Below are 13,462 nucleotides of genomic sequence, written 5' to 3'. Positions count from 1 at the left end.
ATCTTTGCTGCCCTCACTCTATTCACCTGTAGGAGAGTAGGGAAAAGGGCATTAGGAGATAGGTCTATTATTGATTCCTTTAATGCAAGACACTTCTTGACCTCGTTAAAACCAACAGAGTATATTGCTTTTTGCCATTCTGCATAAACAATATGCAGAAATTACAAATACATATATGAAAACACATTGCGGTCCATTAGATAAAAACTAGTGTTAGGAGATAGGGCTATTGGTCTACGTTAGTAGCAATAGCATCTGCAACAAGCCGACTACTATGAGTACAACTGCAACTACATGAACAACACGCTGACAATTTACAGTGCAACTACACCCGTTGTGCCACAAATGCTCAACAACATTCTAGTGATTGCGAGGGAACGGTCCATTCTAGTGATCATTTGAAGATCCCAGTGCCTATTTATGTATGATATCCTGAATCTGTTTCACGAAATATGTAAGCACATACATTATATTTCACAAGTCTGAATATGTCAAGATCTAGCTTGTTTCACCGGGAGTATATTTCCCAAGTCTGAAAGCTGCCAAATCACATTATGTTAGAAGCTCACAAATACAAGTGACCTTCACCGTCAGGATTAAGTATTTCATACCACAGAAATCTTCCAGATTTGAGTGGTCTGATCCTCCAGGAGCTCAAGAATATACTATCCTCTCTTTTGACCAATCCCCTGAAGAAGAAATGGCAACATTAATAGGAAATGAATACAGGTGACCGTAAATGAATAGTAGACTCATTATTATTGTCCAAAAAAAACCTTAATAATTGAATTAATATATGTGTCCAAGAAATGTACTGCAGTGGTGCCATAATTTTATTCAAATACGCAGGCGATGTGTATATCATTGCATTAAGAAGAAGAAATGTGCATAGAGTTATCAATAGCTACCAAGATTTAAGTTATCAACTACAACCCTAACTTAACTAAGTAAGGCTGGTTGTAATGGAGAGTATCATATATTAGTATCATGCATATGATACTAGTGTATGATACTACCTCCCTAATGCATAGTATCATATATTAGTATCATGTAGTACTCTATTTATTGCCATGCATGACACAAAGTAGCATAACATTTAATATGATACGGTATCATGATATGATACTACACCCTATTTTTTTTCATTTAATGCTATGACAAATCATCAAAATTGCCTAGTTGGCATGCATGATACTAGCTATGATACTACCATTACGACCAGCCTAAGGAGGATTATAAACTTACAATCGACACATTAATGCTGCCTATCAATAGAATAATGAATCATAAGCCTCAAAGTTCATCTGACGCTGGTTTTGGAACTGCTATATTTTAGTTGGTGAAAGATGGAGAGTGATCCGTGTTTGCATAGGAAATGTACAGATCCATGCACGATGAGTGGTGTTGGAATATCTCTTTCAATTATTAATGGCAGTATTTTGGAACTGCTATATTTCAGTTGATTGACCCTTGTTACTGCCTTATTAGTGCTTATTGATAATTGGTGGGTTATAGTTGCGCACCACACAACCCATCTAGCAGCGGAACGACCAGCGTAGTAACACACTCCTCCCACAGCCTCATTCTTTCCGCTCGCTCATCTCTAGCTTAAGCTTCCCTGTTTCCTTCCGCCGGCCCCTCCCCTCTCCTCCCCGGACTAGCCGGTGGCAAGTAGGGCGAGGGGCCCTTCCCTTGTGTAGTCTAGGTGTAGTAGTAGCTGTTCTTGAGTCCTCTATGGCTGTTTCTGGGTTTTTCTTGCCGGTGAGGGGCATCAGCGAGATATGATTTTCTCCATGCTCGTGGTTGCTGTCTCTGTGGTTCTTGGCGATGGCCCTACCATGGTAAAGCCAGGTTGTCCCAGCTCCAATAACCTTCCCCTTCCAGATCTTGCTGAACCAGATCCTTTTGTATCCTTCGCTTCTTGCCAAGGGGTGAAGATGGGTTCTATGTCAGCAGATCTGGCTCGTTCCTTTCCTTCCAATAAAATCCCCTGCTTCAGATCCATTCTTACTTTGCCGGTTTTGCTCCCCACAAGATCTCCATGACCGGCTTTCTTCTTGTGCTTGAAATCTAGTGCTTGTACATTAAGGTGCCATCACTAGTAGAAAAAGGGTCAAACGTGAAGCACATTAGTGCCGGTTTGCATTAGAGCCGGCACTAATGTGTATATTAGTGCCGGTTCGTGGCGGCGATCAATAGTACCGGTTCGTGGCGAACCTGTAGTACCGGTTCGTATCACGAACCGGTACTAAAGAGGCTGTGTCAGCCTGCGGTCAGGCTATGGCCCCACCATCACCATTTAGTGTCGGTTCGTACCACGAATCGGTACTAATGACATTGTGGCAGGCTGTTTTTAGTCCCACCTCGCTCCCCTAACAAGCCTTTTACCACCTTAAATATGTTATTTCTCAAACTATCACAAGCACTTAGTCTTCATTGAACTCTATGTGTAGAATTTGTGGCCGCAATATGAGTCTTCATCGGTTTATAAATCGTTGATGACTCATATTGAAAATTCAGATTGTACACACAAATATCATTGATGATCAAAGTATTTTTTATGTTATAAGATCATATTGACAATTTAGACTGTAAAGAAATATAAGATCATGATGTAAATGCTCTTATATTTTTTGCGTTCAGTATGCATCATTCAAAGCGACGCCATCAACTTTCAACCCTTTCTGCCTTCATTTGCTATTTTTCATGCATTCAATGATTTGTTTTGAAAACTAAATGACCTGGAAATTGAAAAGCACTATAAATGAACTCTGAAAAAGTTGAAACTTGGCATGATATCATCATTTCACCCACATAGCATGTGCAAGAAAGTAGAGAGGCTTACGGCTAAAACTGGATGCACTTCGTTTACAAACTGAACAATCTCTTTCGAAGTAGTCAGGTTTCTGACGAAATTAAACTCATCTGTTACAAAGGCATTTCATTTTTTTAAACTTATTACAACTTCAGAATTTTTGTGCATTCAGTATGCACCATTCAAAGCGACGCCATCAACTTTCAACCATTTCTATCTTCATTTGCTATTTTTCATGCATTCAATGATTTTTTTGAACTAAATGACACTAAATTTTGTGCAGGCATAGCACCACCTTTAGTACCGGTTGGTGGCTCCAACCGGTACTAAAGGGTGACCAGTACTACAGTTTCTTAGTAAGCTGTTTTTTAGTCCCACCTCGCCAAGAAAGAGGGACTAGGAGCGGTTTATAAGCCCTGAGTGCAGAGACGATGAAGAAGAGGCTCAATGCTCACGTTGCTTAGCTTCAAGCCTTCAGGAATATGGTATATTGCACGGAGCTACGCGCAGTGCAGTTTATACTATTCCGAAAGGCTTGAAGCAAATTAACGAAGCATTGCTCCTCTTTTTTATTTTTAATAACTTATTACAACTCCGGACTTATTACACTACACGTTGGCATTTCTTTTTTTAAAACTTTGTTTATAACTCCAGACTTTGACCATCAAGTTTTGCAGAAAAGAAAAAAATAGCAGAAAAGAAAGAAATTATATAAAAAAACTACTCAGAAATAAATATAAGAAAATATATATAGCAGAAAAGAAAAAACTACTCCGAAATAAATAGAAGAAAAAATAAAGTAGAAAAGAAAAAAATATATTTGCTATTTTTCAATCGTTCACAAAATGACCGTGAAATTAAAAATCACTACAAAATGAACTCTGAAAATATTGAATTTTGGCAAACTAGATGAAAAACTACTCACAAATAAATATAACAGAAAAGAAAAAACTATACAAAAAACTACGAAGAAATAAATAAAAGAAAGAGAAAAGAAAAAAATATAAAAAAAATTGGGGCGCCCTGTGGGCCTGCTACGCCACAGGCGTGCAATTACAGGCCCTAAAGGCCCAGCAGACTCACAGGGCAGCGCGCAGAAATTAGGCCCACAAGCCTGCTATATAGAGGAGTTCAAAGAGGCAGCCGCGGCTGGGCTTATAAACCAGTGCGGCTGCCCTTCGCCCGACGAGGTGGGACTAAACTTTGCGAACTGCGGGGTGGTAGCGCAAGGCCTTTAGTACCGGTTGGTGGCTCCAACCGATAATAAAGACCACCCTTTAGTACCGGTTGGAGCCACCAACCGGTACTAAAGGCCTGCTCTTCCCGCCTCTTGGCCTGGCCAAAACAGGAAAACAGGCCTTTAGTACCGGTTGGTGGCTCCAACCGGTACTAAAGGCCTCTCCTATATATACAACACTTACGAAAATTTCAGTTACATCTCCCCACTTCTTCGCGTCTCCAACCTCTCGCGCGCCGCTCCCGTCGTCGCCGCCCGTCGCCCGTCGTCATCGTCGTCGTCCTCGCCGCCGCCCCGAACGCCGCGCGCCACCGTCCGTCGTCGTCCTGCGCCGCGGTCCCGTATACGTACGTATCTCGCTCTCCTCGCGTACCCGCCGCGCCGCGCGCCGTCCGTCGTCTCGTCACGCGCACCCGGCCGGCCGACCCGTACGCCGGCGCCCCCGCCCCGTACGCCGCCGCCCCCGCCCCGTACACAGCATACACACACATACGTACACACATAATATATGTATATATACACACACACATACACACACACACATTTTTTTTACTTATTTTCTGTTTTTTAGAAAAGTTAATTAGATGGTCGAATGTTAGATTAATATCGAATGTTAGATGAATTAGCTAGATAGATAGAAAAATTGTCGAACTAGAGATTAGAACTATAGTTGAATAATTAATATAACTAGTTTATTTTTAGTTAGAAAATTGTCGAACTAGTTTATTTAGGTATATGAGATTTGAACTAGTTCAATAATTAATACAACTAGTTTATTTTTAGTAAGAAAATTTAGGTATCTGAGATTTGATGATCTAATTAAAATATTATTTATTAATGAGTTTTTCTGTTTATTTAATTTTTTATATATTTTGAGTTTATATAAATGTTAGATTAATGTTGAATGTTAGATGAATTAGATAGAAAAGTTAAATATATAGTAATGTCAATTGTTAGAGATGAATATAGTTAGATATATTAATGTCAAATGTTAGATGAATATATATTTGGCTAGATATAGGTGTTTAATGTTTCACCTATATGAACATAGGAAATGTCATCTGACGATGAAAAAGATTTCATTATGTGCGAACACTGTGAAGACCAGCGCGGCCTGTGCGACAAAAATTTCCTTATTGATGGTAGACGCTTCAGCATCAAGCTGGATGAGACATTCGAAGTTGATACAGTAAGTCACTTTGTCAATTATTATTTGAATGCAAAACTTATGCTTCATTTGCTTCAACTTATAATTTTAAATTTTCACTATTCTACTAGCGCATCCCTGCCATGCAAGAATTTTTGTCTTGGATAAGATAGGTTTTAGTGCTATAGATGATATGGAGGTAAAGAGAGTTTACTTGAAGACGGAGCATGTGTATACTTTCAACGTCAAATTATATAATGAAGACACACATACACCCATTTTGAATGCAAAACTTGACAAGCACTATGCAAGGCTTATGCATTTGAGCCTGATATGGTTATCACCTTTGATATTCGTCCGGAAGATGATATTGAAGGTAATATAGACATCTGGGTCGATGTGCAAACGCCTCCAGTTCTACCATTTGGTAAGTTTTTCTCAACCATGCATGCATATGTTTATGTCTTTGATACAGTTTATTCAAAAATAGTTGACAACTAATTTGTATTGTCAACTTATTTCGGTTCAAGCAAACATGTCCGGCGCTTGGTAGACAGGACCTACTACTGCCCCGGGGCTCAACTAAACTGCGAGGAGATAAGTCATTATGTTTCATGGCTTGAGGATCTTAATACTGTCAAGACAATTTTTTTTTCTGAACTTAGAAATGTTAGTACTCAAAACGTGTGACCAATGATGATCGTATTGAACTACGGTCATATCTATAATCAAAAGATGGTAAGATTTTAAATATTTGTCCTTAATTAGTGCATCTTTTGCATACATTATTTTTGAAGTTAAACTTTCATTGCTTAGTATATTAATTACTATACGATGTTCTTCAACAGGGACTTCCGGTGACAGTTGTGCCTCAGTGGATCGAGACAAAATGTCGCATGTCAATGGTTAGATTACGACCAAGATTTCCTACATTACACATGAGTGCATTCAAGATTTCTGAAAGCGAAGAATGCTTAATAGTGAAAGATTGGAGCAAAATTGTTAACGATCGCAGAGAAGTATTAGGGGGCAGCAAGGAGAAGCGCAACCCAAGATTAGGAGACAGATTCATCTGCATGCTCCAGTATGATGAATCAGGAGAGCTATACATGTTCTATGCTATTCTACCTGAGAGGGAGCAGCAGGAGTAGCTACTAGTTCATGCTCTTAATTAATACTTGTCTCATGTCCGTGTCCTGAACTTCGTTGTTGGTGATGATTATGTTGAATTTGATGATATCTTTGCTTCTGTTACAAAGTGAATGTTTTCTCTTTAAGCTAGCCAGCGTTGGTGATGATTAGATAGCTAGCGGTAATGACTATGATGATTAAATAGTGGTAATTAGACGACTATGATGATTTTTAGCTAGCTAAAGTTTATTTATTTATTAATATGCGATGATGATGATGATGACGACGACTACAACTCATTATAACGTAAAACAATCCTAAATTAAATTGATAACACAAATTTAATTGAAAAATACAAAATAAAACAAAAACCCACAAATATTTAGTACCGGTTGGTGTTACCAACCGGTACTAAAGGGCTCCCGGTCCCCGAAGCTGGCTCGTGCCACGTGGTTTCCCTTTAGCACCGGTTCGTGCTGAACCGGTACTAAAAGGGGGAGGGCTTTAGTGCCCACACTTTAGTGCCGGTTCCTAAACCGGCACTAAAGGGCCTTCCAAACCGGTGCTATTGCCCGGTTCTGCACTAGTGCATCTGGTTCGAGCAGGAAAGTTGAGAATCGGTGCATGTTTTCTCGGCATGCTCTGGCACCAGTTCTTCCGATTTGGTGATGTTTTCCTTTCGGCGCTGTTTGGATGGCAGCCCCAAGCTGCCCTTCCAAAATTTTGGACGTTGACCACAGGTTCGGCAGCGTTTGGATTGCAGCCAAGTTTTTGGCTCACAGCCAACTTTTTGGCCAGACTTGTGATTCTGCACTAGCGCGTGGGCGACTTCCCGGTGGCTATTTCCTTCGCCAAAATTTTGGCACGCCGTCGTTTTGGTCGGGCTGGTGTGGGCATAAATCCAAACGGCCCCTTCATCTCCATGCACCAAATCAAGGCTGTCCTTTACTGGAACCATTTGCGGTCCCTTCTGCCCTATCCAGGGGCTATCTGTTGGTTTCTGGAGCATGTGCTTCATCCTATTTCATGCCGTCGGCATATCCCTTGGCTTCATCCTCGCCACGGTGGTAGCTGCATAACCCGCAAGCCAAGAGGGGTCATTAGAGTGCGTCGCAGGCCACTTGCGGTGTTGCCGGCCGCCAGGCCTGCTCCGGTCAGTAGCAGTGACATGGAAGCCGCTCCAAAGCTCGAAGCGACTCCTGTGGTTCAGACTGACACACGGGCTGTCCATGGGCGGTGGGTGGTGTACGTGTCCCTTCTGGGACGAATTGTAATATTTATTTCCAGGTTGCTTCTGAAATTTGGGACTTCTATGTTCCGATACTATGATCTGTTTTAATATATGCAGGGGGGTCCTTTACTCCTTTGGGGGGCTTACGTTTGTCAGAAAAAAGATAATTGCTGGGTTAGTCATTAGCAATAACTGGCAATTATTCAAGCCTTAGAAGGATTTTTTTTTCAGATTATGGAACTTTAAGCTGTAGTGGAGCTGCAAGAGAACGTCGAGGACAGGCAAATTGGACTGCTACTACTTCAGGTACTTTCTCTTCCAGATCCGCTTGCAAATCCTTCTTTGAGGGCAGCACCAAGTTTGACCCAAGCCGACACTGGAAATCTTGGGCTCCTACTAGTGAAGGAAGCACTTCGTGGTTGGTTTGCCACAACCGCTGCTGGACTACTAATTTCCTTGCACACCGAGGCTTGACTCACCCCTCAAAATGTCCCCTCTGATCAGGTGGAGAAAATTATTACTCATCTGTTGGTTGACTGTGTCTTCACCAAACAGGTTTGGTTGGAGACCCTTCGATCTGTTGGCCTAGTGCAATCAGTTCTAGTGAGTCAACACCATCTATCCTTCCAAATTTGGTGGTCTGAACTCTGAAGCATCACTATTGATTGATTTTCGGCAGCACAAGGGGTTCCACTCCTTGCTCATGGTGGTTGCATGGCTCATTTGGAAACATCGTAATGAGTGCGTTTACAAGGGGAGAACTCCTACTGTCTCTCTTCTTGCTCAAGGAATTCGAGAGGAGGCTGTTCTTTGGTGATCCGCTAGCGCCATGGAGTTGGAGTCCCTCTGGTCATGAGTACTCTTAGTCTTGTTAAATTGGGGTCTCAAAATGTTCAATTACACTTCTAAACATGTATCAGACAATTCATTGGGTCTTTAGCATGTAGATCCAAAAGGTTGGGCTATCATTCCTAAGCAGGCAATCTAGGACTATGGCTATGTTGGACAATCCATGCATGTTTGTATACGTATGTGTCTCTCCTGAGGCACATTTGGGCTCAATACTCAACTTGGCCTGGATGATGAGTTGAGAGCTCTGAAATCCCACTAGGTCAACAGTTTTGGATGCTCTCCATTTTACCCACAGCAGCTGGTTAACTTCTAGCCTTAATTTTGCATTTTCTCTATACTTCCTCAATTGTATTGTATATATATTCTCAGCGCTGGGTCATAAGTCGCAACCAGATGAGAAATGCAAATGTTACAGAAAAAACACAATGATAATATTGGCATACAGTTCTCTATTTGCCTGTCAAGAAATGTAACATACTATTTCCCTTTAAACAAGGGTTCTACGTTGTGCTCATTGTTTATATCCTATAAGCAGAGAATTCCCAAAATCATTTCATGTCTACTATATAGAGTACAAGGCAAAAGGACGGCATTGCATAGTAGAGGAAAATTCTTTTCCCAAACTTCTGGTGATATCATGAGCAGCATGTTTCAAGGTATGAAATGTGAGAAATTCAATATATGGTCTTAAATTAAAATCTAGAAACTCAACAAAGCAGCAATAAAGTCATTGGTCATGATCTAGAAACTTAAACAAGCAGCGGCGACAGTAGCAATCTTTTGGAAAAGAAAGGAACACATAATTGCAAGTTAAAGAATAGAACTAATGATATCTTTAACAACTAATGATATCTTTAACCTAATTCAATATTTCAAAAGTAGTATAGATTCCTAACATAGTAATATTATCATTGATGTATGCACGATGAGCTCGTCATTATCACGAAGATCCTCACACATTACTTAACCACAGACCAAGCATAGTCACTAACTAAAATATTTTATTCCTTGTTTCATCTATAAATAACTACTAGAAGAGGATCATAGGGTGCATACCTCACCAAAATCTAACTCACCCCCCTTAAGAAGTCACTAAAATCTACAAACCCCGAGGGAAGTATACTGATGTCCATCACAACCCTCTCTTCATCCCCTCAAGAATTCATCCCTAACAGTTTGTTCCCTGCATGTTTTCCCTAACTTATTTGCCAGCACGAGAAGACCGCTTGGATACCTGATTGAGCAAATACGAAGTATCATAACTTCTTTGGCACAATGTTCAAGTAGCACAGCATAATAATAGTTGTATGGTTTGCTAGTATCACTTTCAAGAATTAATATTGGAAAATATGTTAAGAAAACGAACAGCATACCCTGTATAATGGACACTATTACCAGAACAGAACTTCATGTACAGATAAATGAGGCCACAAAAGTTTGGTGTTGTGGTGTTTGATGTTTCAACATAAAAAGACTGGTATTGTCTCATAAATTAAACACAATTACACAAATACTTTTATGCACAAGGTATGAACTGTATAGCACATCTTCTACCATGTACTGAAATTTCTGCCACCATTCAATCATTTGTTTCTATCCAAATTTTTGTTCCATTTTATTCACCATCAATATTTAGATTATTTGCTGCATAAAGTGTAATGCATTTCCAAGAAGAAACTGTGCACATGTTTACTGAACCAATCATATTCCCCTAGCCTCTGTTTCCCATTTAAATCTCACTAAAGATGATAGAATATTTTTGCGCACCAGTATAATGATTAGTTTTCTGTAGGAAAAAGGATGCAGTTAGTACTCATAGTTGGCCATTGTTTTGCTTATAGCATCACCCAATTACACAAAATGAGTAGGCCATATCCCATATTTCACGTGTTTAGCTAATTAGAGATGAGCCATTAAAACTTTTCTGCATGTCAATAGTGGCATAAGAGTTTTCTACTGATCACAAGAATGACGTAGGCATGTAGTAAAGCATGGTATGGTACTAACAATACAAGTTAACTACTGAGAAGATAAAAAATAAGTGTTTAACTAACAAAGCACAGGAATAAATTGAAAGTCTCAAGTATAAAAAACAGTTCAATAAAGCACAAATATTGCAATAAGATGGAATTCAACTTAGTACCATCTTGCTACCAATGTCAATGTTCAATGGCAGATCAGACTGATGGCATGTGGTAGAGTCAACATCAGCTAAACGATCATCACCTTTAGCACCAACTGCATGCTCACTTCCATTGGACGTGCAACTGACACTACTAGCTATGCCGTTGCAGTTTCTATTCAATTTTCTTCTTAGTCTTAGAGAATTAAGAGTTCACACGAAGTCCATGTGAGGATCCAAGGGAAGATCTGGTAACACATCAGAATGATTAATGTGGGAGAAAGCCACATACAAAACAAGATTGCAAGTATGATGTGTTACAACTCAAATCTGTAGAAGACCCAAGACAAACACACATGCACTGCTACGCTCAAACTTTATCTGTTGAATTAAGGTAACATATACAGTCCGTAAGCAGAAACTCAGGTACTCAGTTCAGGATTAAATTTTAGCATTATGGGCTTCTACTTGCCGACTGAAAAATGAAAATGGGGCAGAGATTGAAACAGTGTGCTGCAGATTAAACCCGTTTCTTTGGGGCATTCTATCACCATGGCTCGTAATGATGATATAATGCATTAAGAACTTGCTATAATAGAATATCGGAATGTCTGTATTTTGCAATGCGATGAAAGACAGCAAAACAAGTCTTTGTTGTTGCAGATCTGGCTTGTAATTTTGAAAATGTTGGTGCACACTTCACACCATCACCAGATTTCCTGTTGCCTGTGATTCAAAAGATACATAGTGAAGTCCATCTGTAGAATAGCTGAACAAAGGAAGACGGGATCATATGAATGTTATCCAATGTCAAAGTGGGGTAGTCGGAGAGAGAGAGAGGGGGGCAGCGCTCGTTGGGAAGCCTCTGCAGTCCCTAACTGCGTCCGCAGTGGAGGTCGCCGCCAGGGGGAGAGGGTGGACGGGGGTGAATCGGGCCATCTGGTGGTGGTACCGGTACCGGAGCAAGGATAAGACAGAGGGGTGCCGCCGTGACCGAGGACGGCGACCAGCTGGGGTGGGGTGTGGGCGAGCACGAAGAGGAGGGGCAAAGGCAGAGGGCGGAGGGAGGGACGCCGCCGTGGCCGAGCACGAAGAGGAGATTGATCCGAAGAGGATGGGGGAACGAGGGGCAATTTGGTTATTGTGTGCGGGACCGAGATGTCATAGCCTCATAGGGAATGATCAAATAGCAACCAAAAGTGGGGGCAAAAGATAAGGTTTTTTTAGAAGAGTTAATTACAACCATTTTTTAACACTATTAATTACGACCATGATGTGTAAACTTGTAGCACGATTACAATATTATGCCTGAACTATGAAACCCGTAAAAATGATACATCAACTTACTTAACCACACATTTGATACATTTTTGTCAATTCTGATGACACGTAGTTCTCATAAAAATGATACAACAACTTAGCCACACATTTTTTTATACATTTTCATCAATTCTAACGATATGCGTCGTCACGTGTCATCTCTGTGTATGTGATGTGGCTTCATAAAAAAGGTAGCGCGAGCTATGGACTTCACTATACCAGGTATCCAAGGGTACCACAAGGCAAATTGGGTACCTGATGCTGATGAGCTTAAAGCCACATGTGGTTATGTGTTTTACACTTACTGGTGGTGGCGTTTCCTAGAACAAATTAAAATAGAACCTTCAATTGTCATGGTTAAGGATTTTTTGGTTGAAAATTTTGATGAGCGTGTTATTTATTTCTGTGGAGATGCTACTAGAATTGCTAAACCTGTTAGAAATGAACAAAATAAGAAAGATAGAATAAAGGGGTAGCTAGCTTGCCTGTTGTCTTTGTAAAAATTGATGATCATTGCTATCATGCTTTATGTGATATTGGTGTCAGTATAAGTGCAATTCTTTTTTCTCTTTATTAAGAAGTCATGCATGATATTTCACCTAACGAGATAAAAGAAATTGGGATTATTAGAGACGTTGATGTCTTGTGTGGTAAAATCGAATATCCTACTGGTTTCTTAGTACTTGGACCTGAACAATATAATTTCCGTCCTATTATATTTGTTAGACCTTTCTGTAACACTGTTGAAGCTGAAATTGATTGTTCTAAACAAAAGGCTAAAGTTAAGTTTGGTGATCAATCTCATGAATTTAAATTTTTATGTTCACCAAACAACATCATGTTAGAGATTCACCTAATGAAGATGTAATTGTTGGTACGTCTTGCTTCTGTTGTTGTGCCTCCTATTGATCCTTTATAACAATATTTGTTAGATCCTAAGAATGATATGCATATGAGTGAAACAAATGAGATATATAAAATATTCTTTAGGCAAGAGCCTATTCTTAAACATAATACCTATTCAGATTTTGGGATATCCTCCACCCCTGAGGTGGATCATGCGTTTGAACTAGAGAAACTCCCAGATACACTAAAATATGCTTATCTTGATGAAAAAAGATATATACTATATTTATCAATTCCAATCTTTCAGTGCACGAGAAAAAGAGATTGTTGAAAACTCTAACCCAACATCATGCTACAATTGGATATAATGTGGATGATCTCTAAGCGCGTTAGCTCAAGTATGTGTCAACACAAAATTCATATGGAGCCAGATGCTAAATCTATTATTGACCATCAACGCCGCTTAAATTCTAAGATGAAGAAAGTGGTACAAAATGAAATAGTAAAGCTTCTGGAGGCTGGTATAATTTATCCAATAGTTGGGTAGATGGGTAAGTCATTTTCATTGTGTCTCTAAGAAAAGTTGGCATTTATTATTGATCCTGTTGGAAATGTGCCCTAGACGCAATAATATTGTATTATTATATTTTTCGTGTTTATAATTAAGAGTTTATGTTTCATTCTATAATTGTTATGATCCTGGAATATGTGATTCGGTGAAAAACTCATATGCACGTGTGGAATGATAAGAAGTAAAGAAT

This window comes from Triticum urartu, chromosome 2A, assembly GCF_056163025.1.
Source record: "Triticum urartu cultivar PI428250 chromosome 2A, HENAU_Tu73, whole genome shotgun sequence".
Lineage (NCBI taxonomy): Eukaryota > Viridiplantae > Streptophyta > Magnoliopsida > Poales > Poaceae > Triticum > Triticum urartu.
This window is presented reverse-complemented; position numbering follows the sequence as displayed.